At 38.5% G+C, this 13,215-nt stretch overlaps 1 protein-coding gene across 3 annotated transcripts in view; it reads right to left on the bottom strand.

Annotated features, from left to right (window-relative positions):
• Window positions 1-12,498, bottom strand: part of LOC129734916 (transcription factor RFX3-like) — a 194,651-nt gene extending 182,153 nt beyond the window's left edge. For 2 of the 3 annotated variants that reach the window (XM_055700328.1, XM_055700329.1), the window contains exon 1: window positions 11,882-12,497. The gene's annotated coding sequence lies outside the window, so the exon portion shown is untranslated. Of the gene's footprint in view, window positions 1-11,881 lie in introns of all 3 variants that reach the window. The other variant, XM_055700327.1, reaches the window with a different exon arrangement.
• Between the last annotated feature and the right edge of the window lie 717 nt (window positions 12,499-13,215).

Below are 13,215 nucleotides of genomic sequence, written 5' to 3' on the forward strand. Positions count from 1 at the left end.
CAGAACTACATTAGTGCCAATGGAGATTTTTACCAATAAACCTCTAGTATTTCAAAATTCCTTCACACACAAAATATAGTATATTTTTATACATTCTGTAATACTATTTAGTCTTACACTAACACCAGTTAAATGGGTTTTATTAGTTGTGTCATGGGACACTATTTGGTTTATGATGCAAGGGTTTAGTAGCACAATGGGCTGCGTGGGTTTGGCCTCTGTGAGAAGAAGTAAGAGGCTGCCCTGTGCCAGAGTCAGTTCCAACTGGTTTGGCAATGGACCAACTGCTGGCCAAAGCTGTACCAATCAGCAAAGCTAATGACACCTCTGTGATAATATATTTAAGAAAGGACAAAAGGACACATAGGCAGTGGAATGAGTAAGGAAAAAAGGTATGAGAAACAACACTACAAATATCAAGGTCAGAGAAGGAGAGGGAAGAGGTGCTGCAGGCACTGGAGCAGATATTCCCCTACAGCCCATGGAAGAGACCATGGTGGAGCAGGTATCCACACTAGAGCCCATGGAGGACCCCATTCCTGAGCAAGTGGATATGCCCTGAAGGAAGCCGCAGTCTATGGAAAGCCCATACTGGAGTAAATTCTCTTGACAAGAGCTGCAGCCCGTGGAGAGAACCCACGCTGGAGTAGGGGAGAAGTATGAGGAAGAAGGGGTGGCAGAGAGGAACTGTTATTACTTACCATAAACCCCTGTTCCCCATCCCCCCTTGTGCTGCTGGCGGGGGGGCAACACTGACAGACAGGATGGGACACAACAGGGGAATTGGGAATGAAGGAGTGAAGCTGAGCCTGGGAAAAATGGGGTGGGACAGGGGAAAGGTGGTGTTTTGTCTTTGTTTCTCTCTATCCAAATAAATTTTAATTGGCAATAAATTAAATTTTCCCCAAGTTGATCTCCCTATTTTTATCTCGACCCACAAGCTTTTTCATCTTATCTTCTCCCTCATTCTGTTGAGGAGGAGCGAGAGAATAGCTGGATGGGTGTCTGAGCCAGCCATAGGTATAAAAAAGAAAAAAAAAATTAAAAGCAAGCACATGTTATGACTCTACATATAGTTGGTTCTTCTGTTTTTGACATCATCTTAAATTTCCACCTTTCATTTTGCTTTCATGTCATAAAATAAAGTTTTATAACATGCAAGGCATTATTTTAGATTCATTTCTATCACTAGCCCTCTATTGAGGGCACATGAATTAATGAAATATCCTCATTACATTTAACAAAGTGCAATTTAAAAAAAAAAAAGTACTGGATTTACATGGCAAGGTTTTGGTAGTTGGGGGGGTGACACCCTACCCCTTGACTGATATCAGCAGTGTAGGCAGGATACTATCCACATTATTCATGTAAAGTATGATTCTCTCAAATCACGCTACCATTGGTGGAGTCAAGGGGAGGCGCAACTCTTACCCACACTCAAAAGACATTTGCACAATTGGCAGCTGCTACCAGAAGACCCAGCCATTAAGTGTACCTGGCAGTCCACTGGAGCCATGACATCACTTACAATCCTCTGTTTCCTAATGGTGATCAGGTGAGTTGCCATATGGGTGCATCATTGCTCATCTTTCTTACTGCCTCAATAAAGCTTTGTTTTATAATATGTTGTCAGACTCCATTACTGTTCAGACCACAGGGGGTTGCACAGGTGGCCTTTCTGAAGAAAAAAATCAGGGGCTGCCCCTGTGCCCAACGGCAGTGATTCTGGCAAGATGCATAACAGATCCACCACTGGCCAAAGCTGAGCCAATCAGCAAAGCTGGTAGCACCTCTGCAATAACATATTTAAGAAAGGGTAAAAACGCTGTCCAGCAGAGTGGGGGGGGGGAAGTGTGAGAAACAACCCTGCAGACACCAAAGTCAGTGAAGGAAGAGGGGGAAGAGGTGCATCAGAGCAGAGATTTCCTTGCAGCCTGTGAATACCACAGTGGAACAGGTGGATGCACTAATGGAAGCTGCAGCCCATGGAAAGCGCATACTGGAGCAGGCTCTTGGCAGGAACTGCAGCCCATGGAGAGGAGCCCATGCAGAAGCAGGTTTTCAGGCAAGAACAGTGGCCCATGGGGGGAAACATACTTGTACTGGTTTTGGCTAGGATGGAGTTAATTTTCTTCATAGCAACTTGTATAGTACTGTGCTTTGGATTTGTGACTAAAACAGCATTAATAACACACTAGTGTTTTAGCTATTGCTGAACAGTGCTTGCACAGCATCAAGGCCTTCTCTGTTTCTCACTGCCCTGCCAGCGAGTAGGCTGCAGGTGCACAAGAAGTTGGGAGGGGAAACAGCCAGGACAACTGACCCCAACTGACCAATAGGATACTCCATACCATGTGATGTCATGCTCAGCATATAAAGCTGGGGGAAGTGGGGGGGGAGGGCATTCAGAGTTATGGCATTTTATCTTCTCAAGTAACCATTACCTATGCTGAGTCCCTGCTTTCCTGGAAATGGCTAAACATACGCCTGACAACTGGAAGTAGTGAATGAATTCCTTGTTTTGCTTTGCTTGCACATACAGGTTTGCTTTACCTATTAAGTTGTCTTTATCTTAACCCACAAGTTTTCTCACCTTTGCTCTTCCAATTCTCTCCCTCATCCCACTGTGAGGGCAGTGAGTGAGCAACTGTAGTACCTAGCTGCCTACTGAGGTGTTGTGTTAACTGGGGTTGCAACACTGGGGTTAACCCACAACAGCAGTCCTTTCCTGAAGGATTGGAAGGATTGTAACCCATGGGAAGGGCCCACACTGGAGCACGGGAAAAGCGTGAGGAGGAAAGAGTGGCAGAGAACTGTTACAAACTGACTGCAACCCCCCCAATCCCCCCTGTGCTGCTAGGGCAGGGGGGAGGAGGTAGAGGAGTTGGAAATGAAGCTGTGAATTTAAGCCTGGGAAAAGGGGGGAGGGGAGGAGATGTTTTATTTTTTGTCTTTGTTTCTCACCATCCAAATCTATTTTTTAATTCACAGTATATTTTCCCCAAAACAAGTCTGTTTTGCCTGTGATGGCAATTCATAACTTATCTCCCTGTATTTATCTTGACACACAAGCTTTTCCATCTTCTTCTCTCCCTCTGTGCTGTTGAGAAGAGGGAGAAAGCAGCTGGGTAGACATCTGACCAAGGTCAACTCACCACAACATAATTTAGTTAAACATTCATAGAGCAGTCATCATAATAAGTTCTAGATGTAGTGGAAACATTAACCTGCAAAACCAGTTACTCAGGTTTGTCCTACAAGAGCTGTATTAGGGAATGGCTATTCTAGAAGAAGATAGTCTATAAGAAGATAAGTATATATACAATATATGATAAAGCAGCTACTTGGGAGAAGGTGGAGAGGGGAGTTGTATAAAGATAATGAAGACTTTGCCAAATAAAATCCTTACAGAAACTCAAAGTAATCCACATGATTTGAGAATACATACTTACCCATGAGTTTTTATAAGGGAAGACATGAAAACTCCCAGATCTCCTCTGATAAGGTCACTACTGTAAGTTGTTTGTTTCTTATATAGTAACAACAACTTTAAAAATTATGGGCTATGAATATGAACAGCTACATTATAAAAGGTATTTTCTATAGTTTGCCTTTTTAAAATTTCTGCTTTCTACTAACTTTCCATTATTAAAAAAATAAGAATAATCAAATTTTAACCTCCAAATTGCAAACCTTCAATTTTTGAGTCTCAGGTCTTCTCTCTTCTGTCTTTGCTTCATCATCTTTCCTCTAAACTCTCCAGTTTTAGTGGTAGTTGCTAGTTTACTACACTAATACCTTCTTATTGCAAAAATAAGTGAATTGATAGTCTAACAATATCATACTAATTCAGAAGGTTGTTCATAGAAGTGCTTAAGTTCCTCTTTAACTGAATTCACATGCTTAAAACTAAATGCTTGCTTAACAACTTCCCTAAAGATAGGCAGACCTAAATAACTGCTTCAAATATGCTTTATAAATGCTTTTTTAAGTCCCCAATTTAGAAAAATATGCTACCTAAATATGATTATTCAAATATAAACATAAACATTTGTTTTACTGAATATATCATCTTCACCTACTAATATGCTTTGCAGCGAGAATTCTGTTAGTGATATCACAGAAGAACACATTCTGAAATGGACTATTTGAGCTGGAAGGTACTATTCACAGTCTGACACAAGAGGCCCATTTAACAAAGACTTTTTCAGAATGCAACAATAAAACATCCCAAGTCAAATGAGTAACATTAGTTTATATTTCCATACAATGTTCTCATTCTATGCTATGAAAGTAGAACTATCGCTTTTATTAATTGAAAGTGTATGTTTTAAGCTGTTAGCACCATTTTTTCTGAATATCAGAGAGCTGTACTATTTTAATGAAATAACACATTACAAAGAACTAAATTGGGCTTTTTATTATAATTTTTGCCCTTTAGCAAAACTACACTTTAAGTGTTTTAAAAGCAGACATAAGAAATGAATAAAGGTATTAATTTAATTTAAATTAGAATTTACTAATATTTTTTAAAAAAACAAACCACCAAACAAAAAAACCAGTATTCTAGCCAGCCAGCCGAGAAATTTTAAACTTGAATGTAGTTGTACAATGTAACGCATTTTACTGTTTAAGAGAATTTCTGTGTCTCATTCCATCTCCATACCACCTACCTGCCTACATATTTTCTACCTTTTTCACATATTTAACACAAAGGATTTGAAAAGGTAAAACACTGACAGACTGGTATGAAAGAGTAAACATGTCCATCATTTTTATACAAATCTTCATAAGAATTTCACAAACCTTTTTGAAAAAGGTTAGAGTTTGATTTAAAATAGCCAATTTTCTCATGTTTAGCAAATAAATTTTTTTTAAAAGTCAATATAGGATTTTATATCAACAATAGTCTCCAAAAAAGTTAGAAAAATTGCCCCAGAACATTTGTTATGCGAACCAAGAGAAGACAACAGAAAAAAATAAAAATAATGAAACACTGACCATTTATATTTTGGAACATAAGAATTGTCCAAATGAGATTAGCTGATACTACAAGCTTCACACAGACACAAGAACCCCTAAAGTAGGCAGTTATAGAATAACCTCTTCAGGGGAGGTCTCTTTCTAACTCCATTAGTTTAACTTATACCCCGAAGTAAAACAATTTTGATTCCTTCAAAAACATTTTGTTTGTTTACTTGTTTAGCTGGTGATTTTAGGAAGTTTTACAATGGATTCGTTTACAAGAGAAGTTGAAATTTACAAATCACCTTAAGCAAGTGTTAAATGTCTGTCTTAATGCTCCATTTAATGATTATTTTTTGTTTTGTCTCATACCACTGTGCTAAAAAAATAATAAAAAGACAAAGAAAAAAGAAAAAAAAAGGGAAAAAAAAACAACCCACACACCCCAAAACATGACAGCCATTCTGATTCTAAACAGCTTTATTAGTTTTGGTACCAGAAGCATTCTGAAGTACCTTTCTTTTACAAGGGGCTTCCTATTTTTGAGGGACAAAGCGCTCTGTAAATTCAAACCAATTTATTATGAAAAGGAAACCATGACAACTGTTTGTACTCTTGCTTTATTATTATATCTGACACAGTCACTTGCCCTGCTTTCAGCTGGGATAGAATTAATTTTCTTCCTAGTAGCTGGTACAGTGCTGTGTTTTGGATTTAGGATGAGAATAAGGTTAAAAACACACTAATGTTTTTAGTTGTTGCTGGGTAATGTTTTTACTAGAGTCAAGGACTTTTCAGTTTCTCAGGCCCTGCCAGCGAGAGGGCTTGGAGGGGCATGGGAAATTGGGAGGGGACACAGCCAGGTCAACTGACCCGAACTAGCCAAAGGGATATTCCATACCATAGGACATCATGCTCAGTATATAAAACTGGGGGGAGTTGGCCAGGGCCTGTAGATCACTGCTCAGGGACTGGCTGGGCATCAGTCAGCAGGTGGTGAGCAATTGTATTGCGCATCACTACTTGTTTTTTTTCTCCCTTCCCTTTGGATTTCATTTCTCTCCCCTTCTCCCTCCTTTTCATTATAATTGTTATTATTATTGTTTAGGGTTTTTCCCTCCTATTTTAATTATTAATTTATTCTTATCTCAACCCTCGAGTTTTACATTCTTTTCCGATTCTCCTCCCCATCCCTCTGAGGGAGGGTGGCTGCATGGTACCTAATTTCTGGCTGAGGTTAAAAAAAAAGACATCGCACTTAAAAATTCAATCTACTACTGTTGCTAGGAGTCAGTTGCTGTGCAACCTAAAAGGTATGTGGTGCTTTCAGGTTAAGAAGTATTAATAAATCTGTAGGCCTCCGTATACATTTCTGACCAATTTACTTAAAAAGCTTAAAACTCTTCTCAAATAGTCACCACACACCTCCAGATATTTTTTTTTTTTTTAAGGGTCATACTAACAGATTTTAACAATTGCACTGGGTTTTGGCTGGGATAGAATTAATTTTCTTCATAGCAGCTTGTATGGTTCTGTGTTTTGAATTTGTGACTAAAACAGTGTTGATGACACATCCATATTTTAGCTATTGTTGAAGAGTGCTTATGCAGTGTCAAGGCCTTTTGTTTCTCACACTGCCCTGCCAGCAAGTAGACTGGAGGTGCTCAAGAAGTTGGGAGGGGACACAGCTGGGACAGCTGACCCCAACTGACCAAAGATATATTCCATGCTATATGAAGTCACACTTGGCAATAAAAGCTGGAGGGGGAATGAGGAGGAACGGGAGAATGTTCAGAGTTATGGCACTTGTCTTCCCAAGGAACCATTACACAAGATGAAGCCCTACTTTCCTGGGAATGGCTAAACATCTGCCTGCAGATAGGAGGTAGTGAATGAATTCCTTATTTTACTTTGCTTGTACACACAAGTAAATATTTAATATTAAATAAGAAAAATTAAAGCAGTACACATCTTCACTGCATTCTAACTGAAAGCAAACAACAAAGTTTTCCTCTAATTTATCATTTCAGAGGACAATTAAGAATCTTAAACAGCAAGAATCCTCAAAGTTAATGTTTCAACAACTAAAACAGCTGCACGTGTTCTGTAGAGATACTTTATTTTACGCTCCCAAAGAAGAAGATATCAAGCTCTATATTTTTGGTCCATAAATTAACAACCTAAAATAAACACCTTAAAAATGGCAGTATGATGCTTCATATTTACTTTTTATATCTACATACGCCCAACGGATCTTCAAGTTGACTCTAAGATGTCAAACTGTTCTTCTGGTTTTGCTCATTATTTTCAATCATAAAGACTCTGCAGGCAGAATTAGATATCTACAAATACCACTACGGGATCACTGCTTTCAAAAATATTTTAGCAAGTCCACTAGAAAAGGACTAAGGAATGGGACATCAAAGAAGTGAACAATATGGGTTTTCTCCTATAAGTTGTTCTATAGTAGCACAATTAAGGACATCTGTAGGAAATAGGAAATCTGGCTTATGCCTTTTGCTCTTTAAATGTATCCATATTACAATAGATGGAGTATAGGGCACGGATGTTTGCTGATTGGTCAGATGACTATTGCCAAATGGAATACATAACACCTCAACACTGACTGCCTCTTCTTCAATAGTAGCATAAATTTAGTCTTGCTTTTCCACTGATAATTATTCTGATGAAATCTGTGTTTTTGAAACTTCTGCTCCTCTTTCAAATAAGATGGAGGGCAATATCACAGAAACTATTTCCTTAGGAACACAAGAATAAAAAGATGCCTCAAAAGTTATCGGAAAGGCTAAAATAACTAGTCATTTCATACTAGTTGGTCGAGGTTTTCTACAGGGACCTCAGAAAAGAATAACAAAAATGAAGACTGCTTTGAAAGCAAAAAGTCAGGGAGGAGGAGCAAATTTCTCCCTAAAAAAGCATTCATGAATGAGAACAGTTTTGTAACTGGTATTTTGTTTCTTCTCCAGAATTCATAAGTTTGTAATGTTTTTCCTGAAGCAAAACCAAACTTTTTTTTTTTGCCTACATTAGGATAATGGGCTTATAAGACAAACCATAAAGAGAAGTTGCTTCATCAGGGTGGTGAGGCACTGGAACAGGTTGCCCAGAGAAGTTGTGAACACCCCATCCCTGGAAACGTTCAAGGCCAGGTTGGATGGGGCTTTGAGCAACCTGGTTTAGTGGAAGTTTCTCTGCCCATGGCAGGAGGGTTGGAACTAGATTATCTTTAAGGTTTCTTCCAATCCAAACCATTCTACAAGTCAATTATCTCCTGTGCTTTTAGGATTTAGCCTTGTAAAGAACACAGTAGCAACTCCGAGTCATGAATCAAGCACCCATTTCCATCAACACAGGCAAAAAGATAAATATAAAGACTTAATAAGTACAGTAGTTGCTACTTTTAATCACTTTCAAGGACAGACCACTGCAACATTAAAAGCTACCCTATTGATTGTGATCTCAAAAGTGATGGAAAACAGTCTAAAATTGTTATATCTACACAACTACAGTTAAAGACATCTAGATATATTGTACTGTAAAAGTAGTTGTACTTAAAGCTAGCTAACAATTATCTGAACTACATTTTACAGCCTTGAGTTTTTTAGATCTAGTTTCTACTCAGAGCAAGTGTTTTCCTCCGTGTTGCTCAAAGATATACTAGAGATGGGAGAGACTTTAGCAAAGAGAAGTTGCAATGCTGTTCAACTTCAATTGTTCCATAAGTAACCCTTTATTAGTACCATAGGACAGTCCCTTGAACGTAACTGAAGTAAATGAAACTTCTGTAGACATATAGATTTGTTTATATAAAACAGGATAGAGCCTCAGTCTGTTAAGTTTGGTGAGACAGATTGATTTAATAAGTATTCCTCACATGAAGAAATGCAACCAGAACCAGACCTTACTGAGATTAAACCAGCAACTCCCCCTCCACTATCTCACTCATCTGTGAGACCAGCATGCTTCTACAGTACAAATTGTCCAAATTCAATGCTCCCTTTAGTCTTTTCCACTCAAATTCCTTCTCCCTCCCTCACTCCTTCTCAGCAAACTTTTAATTGATGCAAATATGTAGAGTAGGCATTGACACATGCAGATGATTATTCTCTCTAAACAGCTGTTTCACATGTACATGATCAAGATCTACCCAAAGTGAAATGGACATTGCCATCTACACTTAAGATTTCTGAACATTTTCCAGTATAAATATGTTTTCATTTTAGTGTATCTTCATTAAATTTATTCTTTTTCTGGCTGGGCATAGTGTCAATCACACAGAACTTTCAGGAAAATTAACTTCTCTGCAATTCCAAGAATAGGGCATGTTAAAAAAAAAAAAACACCAAAAAAACCACCCCAAACCTCAATCACCTGTATTTATATGTATATATAGATACATATATATAAAATATATAACATATACTATCTATGTTTTTATATATTTAAAATAACCAAAACAAACAGAAAAACACCCAGCTACTCCAATATTAAGTTTTAGTAAATCCCTGATTTTTTTAATGGTAAATTTAATATGCTAAAGGGTTATCACACCAACAGGCACATCAAGTCAGGCACAGAAGCACTACTATATCACAAAGGGAGCAGGCTTTAATATGTTCTGCAAAAATCTAAGCAGATGTCAACCGAGCACATTTACAGATAATTTCTAAACTAAAAAAATAAAAAACTTCCTCAGATTCTCCTACATGACAAAAAGACAAATTCCTCAACATTATTATTTTCACAATACGTTTGAAGGTGTGTTAACCAATCTTCAGGTTGCTGGTGTGAAAAAAAAAAGATCCTGAACTGCTGAATAAGCGTTCTTTCTAGTCATTTGAAATTGGCTGAAGGAGCCTTCTTCAAAATAAGTTTTAAATGTCAATTTTGTGTATATTGAGATGAAGCAGGTAATGTTACACCCCAAAAGAAAACAGATTAACAGAAGAGTAACTATAGGCTATCCCTGCAGCTCAGCTGGGCATACTTCAGAGATGTCCAATACACAATGCTTCCCAGCCTTGCCACATCCCAAAACGTCAAGTAAACTGTGAAACATTAAACCGTGTGGAAGCAAAGCATCTAACAAGGAAAAGAAAAGAACAGTGGATAGGAAACAATTCAGCAAAAAGGAACCATACTGAGGAAATTAATAAAGGTTGAAACTAAGTGACAGCAAATACAGAAAACAATTATAAAATGTACATGAACAGACAAAACTATAAGTGATTAAAAAAAAAGTAAAACTAAAACATAAATTGCAAAACCAAAGAAAATGTTGACACAAAAAAGATTTAAAGCCTGGCATTTAGTTTAACTTCTTATCTAGAAACAAAGTGAGCAAACTGTTCCAAGGATGTTCTTTAGCTTCCCCCATCATCTGAATTCCAAATATTTTGTCTTCCGTTTCACAGGCTTGTATCTGCAGGTTAGTAAACAGCAATTCCAGAAAATTAATCTTTTTTTTCCCCTAATAAATATTACTTTACAGTTAGCTCAAAACTAGGTTTAATTGAAAAGGACCGATAATGCAATAACACAATGAAAAAGGGAATCACTGAAGATAAAAATATCCCTGGTTTGTACCACATAATTATGGGTGTAAGAGGCAACTAAATATTTCAGATGGCACTAAACCGGGGGGGGGGGGATAGACTAGAGGACTAGAACAAATCCAAGCAAAGCAATTATACAGGAAATGCACATGGGATTTATGTTAAGAAGCAATGAAAAAAAAACACTGGCTAAGGGGTGTTTTTCTTCTTTTAAGTTAATTTATAAATAGGTTAAAACCCACAGTAGATAGGTTCTGTCATTGTTTTTCTACATAGCACTTGTATTATGTAGCAGAGAGATGCTATATTCATAAGAAAGATAGTGTGTATTTTTTTTTTATAAGAGGTGCACTTCCTAACACAGTATAAGCTAGTGTTAAACTATGAAACTATTTTAGAATACCTACTGAGATAACGTAACTTAATACAGAAACTGAATGACAACAGGAAACCATATGGATCAACAACAAGGCATGGATGGACCACCTTAATTAAGGAAACGTACCCAGGTTGATGGTTCTTATTCCTATGGAACTATACATTAAAGACTTCTTTAGCTCTTCAGAAACAAATGTTTCTAAGAAAGTAAGACAAACACACAGCATCGCATGCTTTAAATATACACAACTCCTTTGAGTTTACTGAAAACTTAGTGGTTTCTATAAAATTCCATAAAATCCATAAAATTCCACAAGTAATATGAGCTGGAGAATTCAAAAAGGCTCTGAACCAGTACATGAAAAATAATACAATCAAATACTTCAGGTAGAACAAATATGTTTTTATAATAAAATGAAAATGCTACCTGATGAGAACAGAAAGCTGGGAATTCAGAAGTACAGCCATAAAATTAAATTATACTTGCAACCAGTTAGCTCGGTTTATGGAAAAGACAGCTAATTGCACTGAATGACTTCATATAGTACCAATTAGCCCTTCATCCTCTACTATTAACTACCTGTTACCACTAGCCTTCCCCTACTGATATACAAGATACTTTGGAACATTAAAAGTACTGCAGCATGTCAGATAACTTCCGATATAAAAAATTTTAAAAAAAGATAAATACCCTTCCTAATAAACAGCCACAGGGTAATTTATATCATTTTCCCTCCTCTAGAAATGATGTCTCTTCCCATATTATTAAATGGGAGGGAAGAAAGGCTAAAGAGAAAGCGCTCAAGGCTTCTCTCTCCCCCCTCCCCCTCAACCAATAGCGAAGCCCAATGGAGCAGTCCCAGCCCGAATGCTGCAAGGAGGAAGTAAAGGGGGGGGGGGGGGAGGGGAAGAAAGGGATAGAAAAGCAGGACTGAAAGCTTGTACAGAACAGTTACATTCACCTGAACTGTGGAAAGCTGTGTTGTTGTTCTTGCTGGTGGTAGCCGTTGTAGATGAGGAAGGAGATGGAAAGCAGCGGAAGAGCAGTTGTTGATAAGTAACAGTCACCAGGACTACGGTGACTATGGCGCTTGATTCACAAGGCAACAGTTGCTATAACTCACAAAAGAGAGAGAGCAAGCGAGAAAGAAGGAGGCAGTGGCTTAGCCGAAGAGACCCGGAAGAGGCAGGACCTTCCACATGACAGACAGCTTCTAAGGCAAGAAAGGAGGGGGATCCGTTTCCTTAAGAGGGAAAGAAAAGGTTGGGAGGGACGTATTAACTCATCCACCTTGATAAAGGCGTGCGAGGGCATATTCTACCCCCCAACAAGCAAAGCGGTAGTAGTACGACAACGGACTATCCACGGATGTAAGATCACACCACATCGGAGCAGGCAGCAAGAGAGCCTGTAGTGGTAGCTGATTGTTCAAATAGCAACCATCAGGCAGAAACCCGAGTGGGAGAGAGAAGAGAAGAGGAGGTGTGGTTACATTAGCATATCTGTCTCCTGCATCGATCATGCTCACCGATATCCTGATGTCATATCCGGTTAGCAGCTAAGATGGGGGGGGTGGGGGGGGTGGTGCGTAGGGATCTCTGTTCAGTGGATTGCTTTGCTTTTTCCACCCTGCTTGCTTTTTGCTACTTGGAAGCAATTTAAAGTGAACAGGAAGTTTTGCTTTGTGCTTACTGCAAGTTCAAGCTCCTGTTCAATTTAACTAAGTACCAATAAAAGAAGTGGAAGATTAATTTCTTAGCACAGGATAATGAACCAATTTCCCAGTTAATATCTTTGAAAATTTAAAATACTAATTTTTATTTTGGCACTGTTTGCTACAGCGTCAGCTGAAGAGAGCTCACACAGCTACTGTTTTGCAGCGGCTTTTTACCCCTTCTTAAATATGTTATCACAGAGGTGCTACCAACGTTGCTGATTGGCTCAGCTTTGGCCAGTGGTGAGTCCATCTTGGAGCCATCTGGAACTGGCTCTGTTGGACATGGGGGAAGCTTCTAGCATCTTCTTACAGAAGCCATGCATGCAAGCAAAGCAAAACAAGGAATTCATTCACCACTTTCCATGGGCAGGCAGGTGTTCAGCCATTGCCAGGAAATCAGGGCTCCATCATGCATAACGCTTACTTGTGAAGACAAAGGCCATAATGCCAGATGCCTCCAATTTCCTCCTTCTTCCCCCCTGTTTATATACTCAGCATGATGTCATATGGTATGGAATATCCCTTTGGCTGGTTCAGGTCACCTGTCCCAGCTGTGTCCCCTCCCAATTTCCTGTGCC

The sequence above is a fragment of the Falco cherrug genome, assembly GCF_023634085.1.
Source record: "Falco cherrug isolate bFalChe1 chromosome W unlocalized genomic scaffold, bFalChe1.pri SUPER_W_unloc_1, whole genome shotgun sequence".
NCBI lineage: Eukaryota > Metazoa > Chordata > Aves > Falconiformes > Falconidae > Falco > Falco cherrug.